This window comes from Notothenia coriiceps, unplaced genomic scaffold (assembly GCF_000735185.1).
Source record: "Notothenia coriiceps isolate Sejong01 unplaced genomic scaffold, NC01 NC01_scaffold00031847, whole genome shotgun sequence".
In the NCBI taxonomy this organism is placed as follows: Eukaryota; Metazoa; Chordata; class Actinopteri; order Perciformes; family Nototheniidae; genus Notothenia; species Notothenia coriiceps.
The window spans coordinates 309,693-315,748 of NW_011364548.1; positions in this window are offsets into that span (position 1 = coordinate 309,693).

Consider the following 6,056-nt stretch of genomic DNA (forward strand, 5'->3'; position numbering starts at 1 on the left):
TCATTGTGGTTTTCTTTGCGTAACAACTTCATCACATTCGCCATTGAGGTCACAGTCTAGTGAGACTTAAATGTAAATGGTATCAATAGAGTTGTTTACTTGTAACCTGTACCTGACCACACAGAAGGTGAAAGTCACACTGTGGTTTGCGTAGACTCCGGGGAAATGCTTTGCCATTTAGCCGTTTTGGCACAAACCGTGGAATGTCACTGGGGCCCGGCTTCCCCTCGGGGCCCATGCAGACCTACTTTTTCTGCATCAGTGGAGGTGCCAGGGACTGGAGGAGTCCCAGGCTGATAGGGGAGCCTCCCTGGATGCCTGTGGAACAGAGCCTGTTGTGTCACCATCGAGCCAGGCCTTCTCATTACGGGCTGATAGTGGCCACATTGTCTCAGCCAGCTTCCCTGCCTCACTGACACAGACACAAAAGTTGCATTATTTAAGAATTAGGTGGTTTCTGGTTATTTATTGTACATTGCAGAAAACTCCCCATGCTCATAATCACAATATTGAATTACATTTTTCTGTAATATGATCAATTTAACTAGGTTTCATGGACATGGGTAATTCGGCTCATAAAACTAGGTCGAAGAAAAGTTGTTATTTTTATCCCATATGTTTGGCTTTGGGTATTGCAGCAGCTATTCTAATTATGTGTGTGCTGCCCAATAATATGTAAAATCTGACGATTATTGCCTGTGACTGGATAATCAGGAAAACTTCAACTTTGATTCCAAACACTGTTGAAATGGGTCATCCCTAACTTGTTGTTGATTAATATCTGAATGAGAACTGCACCATGACACAGGTCATGACTTCCAAGTGAGCATCACAGTTCCTGATTCTGTTAGCATAATTGCTCAATCATTTTAAGATTGAATTTAATTGTTTTTACAGTTCTTTGTACACATTTATTTTTGCTTGAATCCAATAGAAATGAACATTGAACACGCGCTTCTACGAGACATCATTTTGCTATAAAAAAAAAATGGTGTGCAGGCGTTACCAATTTACAACGGTCAATTGTGGCCAAGAATAATGGATTATGAACTGTTGCTAGGTGTCATATCGCTAAATTGCCGCTGAGTTTGTGCCCCTGACAAGTAGCTTAGCTAGCCTCTTACCATTCTCATTAACAAGGCCACATTCACTCTTACCCTCCATGGGTGTTGTTGAATTTGTCTGGCTAGTCCAATATTGCTGCAGCCCATAATTCGACTTTAATTAATTCCCAGCCAGATTGAAATTCCTGTAGATTCTAATGAAAGAAATGGTGTGTTTCTCTCAGGGCGGATTGATGGTAAAGCGAGCAGCTTTGCTACAGTGCTCGGGGTGGAGAGGAATGCTAATAATTCTAAAAGGCTTACAGTTCGACGGCAGTAGCCATGGCGATTCTTCACATACAATGGTGGTCTTTTAGAGTAGTGGGGAGGGGAGGGCGCTGCTCCCGTATTGACTCAGTATAGTGTGATATTAGGAAGGACCTCGGTGCACTTTCTACTGTTCTGGTGATTATGAGATTAAGTGGTACCCATAGCAATTTGCCCAAGGTAACGATGATGGAGTGAAGAGGGCTCGAGATCTGTCCATATAGAACAAGGCCAGGGAACGACTCGAGCATTTCTTAGATTAATTTCATTTTATGTCTACAAATCCAATCTGACCTCTGAAAAACAAAACAGTGACAGTGTTGTTAGTCATTACTGTATGTAGCCATCATCTCTCTCATTATGAAATTGATATGATTTTTATTATGGTCCAATCTTTTTTTTTTGATGGCTCGGAGGACAATGTGAGTGCTTGTGCAGTTTTACCGTAAATGGTTGTTATTGCTCAGAGTAAAACAGTGTGTTTCTAATTTCCCCTCATGATCCACTGATGGTTATCAGCATCATAGAAGCATATATAATGAAAAGCTCTTCCGCTTTCACAATCAATGACTCGACTGTGGTGGACACAGAGGCAAATGTGACACTAGTTGCCCTCCAGATAACCTGATAATCATTCAGTTTTCTACATCTTATGCCCTGAGGCATGTCGTTTTATATCACAACATTACATTCATCAGTATTTCAGCACACTAAATCTGATCATGTTGCAAGATTGCACACTTTGTTATTCAACAGCTTATGCAGAAGGCACTGAAATGCAGAAATGTGGAACCTTTGCTTATGAAAACTGGCTTTAAACAATCATATCGTAGTTGTTCCTTATAACAGTTTAGAGGTACTTCATGGTTAAACTGAATGTCTCCAGTTTAGCTTCACTATGAGATGGAGCTGCTGAGAGAGTTTATTATTGCCAGGTGTAACTCCTGCTGGGACTTCCTGCGTATGGCCTTAACACCTGGTGTAGGAGCAACAACCCTCCTCCAGCCTGTTAGTCAGCTTCATTAGTCTTGCCCCGGCCCTAATTGCCCTAATTTATAGAGTGGGGGTACTCTGGAGCAGCTGTTACAACTAGCTTTGAGTTCAGGACTCCTATAAATGAAGTTTAAACGTATTATTATAAACTGCCTCTAAGGTAGACATGTAACTTTGAGGGTTTTAGTTTTTATTTACTTATATTAAAGGTCACCTATTATGCTAAATCCACTTTTTCATGTCCTTTATGCATAAACATGTGTCCCCACTGTGTAAAGAGATTCTGAACGTTTCAGTTTCAGTGCTCTCTTTTTGTCCTGATCCATTTCTATAAAAACCCGTCTGAAAATGAGCTGATCAGATTTTGGCCACTTTATGATGTCATAACGTTTTTTTGGTTTGTGTAACCATTAGCCAATCACCAACCAAGGTAACCCCCGCCCACCTTTTCACCTGAATCTCCTCCTAGAGCTCCATTGTGTTCTTTTTAACCACATATCTCTCAGAGGGGCGTGGGGAGGGGCTCCTTATTTTCATCTAAAGTAAAAGACAGAATCAGCACTTTTGGAACGGGGCCGAAACAGAGGGGATTATGGGATGCTACAATGCACGATCTGTTTGGTATTTGGATCCAAACACTTCAGAGACATGTTTTGTATATATATCTGAGATCTATCATATATTGAGGAAAAACAGTACTATAGAGGGCCTTTAAGTTTATGATTTGATAAGACCGAGAAGAACATCAGCATATACTCTGTGCTGAATGCTATGGACATTGTGGATATGAAACCATAAAGATACACTTTAGGAAATTGCAGAAACAAAGTTTTTTAGTAGAAATGACTGAAGATGATAATTATATGACTGATAGAAATAGCAGAGATACGATAATTACATGATTGATAGAAATAGCAGAAATGTTATAATTATGAATATGACAGCTGATGCGGTCTCCCTCCAGGAAACCACAGTATTTATACGTTTCCAAAAAGCCATAATCAGCAGCACACCAGGCATGCGCGCTCTCCCTAGGAAATTACCACGTTGTTTAGAATTATAGTAATTTTGAAATGGAGGCAGCTGGATAAGTTTGGCATTGTGGGTTAATTGCAAAGCCTGCGTCCTTTTATAGACCACAGGTTAATGGGGAGTGCGTTGTTATATCAACAACACACACATATTCTTATAAACAATTTGGCTAAGTGAATATCCTGTTCTGCTGCTGGCCAACGTTACTTTGTTGCTCAATCCCTATTGGACAGAATACCAGAAGTCTGTCAAAAGTGATTGGGCTAGCCTAACGTCACATCATCTTAAATGTGTTGTTGTTTCAGTTTTTTCAGACAATAGGCACTTTGTATGTCCTCTAGCCACCTTATCGAAGCAGTCTGGTAGTCTGTGCGGGAGAGAATGTGGTTATGACCTGATAAACTGTTATCTGGGCTGTGTTTTCTGAGGGTAGGCTGGCCTTGTCTGAGAGCAGGCCACCTCCAATTAGCCTTCCTTCCTTTCTGCTCCTGTCCTGTAGGAGACTGACAGCCATTATCAGCTTCAGCACTTCCCAGATTCCACTCATTTCAACAATATTCGTAATAAGTTTGGATACAATGTCTATCTGAGTTGTGATGTACAGATGCTCCTGTGTTGTTGTTGCGTGGGGGGGGCAGGAGAGGAGGTTGTCGGCCAGCTGGTCTGTTGGGGTTACAATGATATCAAGAGGCCTGCTGAGAGAGCCTGATGGGCTTCTGGGAAACGTCTTCCCTTGTCTGTTTGATTAAAGAAACTGAGGACTGCTTACATAGCATCACTCTGGGTTATCATGGTCTTTCGGTCAGATAAGGTTTGTTGTAATTTTTTGATAAGACTAAATGTAGCCTTGAAGCGGTGCTGTTTTTTTTTCTTGTTTGCCTCATTGTGCTTTTTTCTATAGCCAAATTATCTTTTCTCAAGATGTACCTCCCCTTCCTGTCATCACTCTGGCCTTGGTTGAACTTCAGAGAGTCTGAAGACTTTGGCCCTGTGTGCAGAGACTGTGTGCTTCTGCTGTTGTTCTATACTTGGAGAGTGACTTCATGGATGTCAGGGGCCTGGCTCGCCTCTCGTTTGGACCGCGGCCAGAATGAGCTCATCCATGACAGCAAACCCAGCTGTTTCTTTCTCGAACCCTGCACCCGGCTCTGGACCCAGGAGCCGGCTGGTGTGAGGATGAGGGGCTGGTGTGAGTGTGAAAGCGTTCGCAGAAGCCCCGGCAGCGACTGACCACTGGCAGCCTGCCGCCCCCTCGGCGCCTGCTCAGCAGCACGGCCTCAGGCCTCCGACGTTCCCTATGGAGAGTCCCAGTTTGTTCTGGACACACGCCAGCACTGAGCGGCAGGGGGCATAGCCAGGTCAGCTCTCAGGGGTGGTCTTGTAGTCAGTGTGTGTGAATGTATGTGCATGGGCGATGTGTTTGGAGCCCAAATGATTAGCTTGTGTTTTGTTTTTGTGTGATTCTATTATTTTTGCTTTAGTGTTAAGCCTTCGGGCTGTAAGATCTCTCTGTCTTTGTCGATCCTTCGCAGTGTCCTGGGAATGGAGAGGAGGGCAGAACATGAAAGGGCATGGTTCCAACTCATCTAACTTTTCTAAGGAGATTTACGCTGACGTGCTACTGGTCCTGAGGGAAATAAGAGTTAGTCAAATAAATACTTTACCACAAAATGACTGTTTTTATATCTATTGCTTACCGTGTTGCCTTGAGTTCTTGAAGACAACCTTGTTTTTCTGAAAAACTCAGAAAAGACTTTGAGATGAATTAAAGTATGAGCTTTGGTCAACAACTGCAAAACTATAGTGAAATATGCATTAAATAAACTCTTGTGTTGTATAATCCAAATCTCACTTAGCCCAGTGGTATGTTCACTACCTTCCAAAACATATGCATTTGTAATAAAACCTTACTATGGAAAAAACCTAAGTCTTGCTTGGACTCGCACAGAAGCGTGAGAGTGTTGCAATGTTTAGATAAGTCTTTTTAGTCATAATGCATGTGTTTGAGAAGTAGTAAGCATACGATCAATGAGGCCTGGATTATACCGCACAAGTTGTGTAAGAGTTTGTAAACAGTTGTTTTCATATGGTTTTGCTGTTGTTAAATGTGACCCCAGATGAATTCAATTCAACAAGTCTCGATGTTTATTCGTTCACCCTGGAGGCACACGGGGAAAGAAAAGTTTTCTTTAAGAATGAAAGGTAACAAGTGAGTTACCAGGTGAGTAATTTAAACAAACGGTAAATTTTTTGCTGAAGCGTTCCTTAAATGACAAAGCGATGACTGCATGACCATTCTGAGTAGAGCGGTGCCGCGCTATCAGTAACATCAGCCTGAGTTAGAGCTCTCTGGAGCATATAAGGTATCCACAGCCAGATATGTAGCCCCCGGGGGGGGGAGAGATAGCTCCACTGGGCTAAGTGAGATTCGGTTAGCGAGATTATTCCGTCACTCAGAGCTAACACAGTCAATCTGGTCTCAATCTGCGGCATAGATCACGTGTGTGGGGGCAGCCAAAGGTCAGGACCTCAGAAGGAAGCATATCTCTTTGCTCCCCCTCCTCCTCCTTCTCCTCCTGATCTCGTGCTCTACTGTGGCCACCTCCTCCAACCCTGCAAGCCAATCCTGCCTGAACTCACCATTTGGAATCCATTATCCAA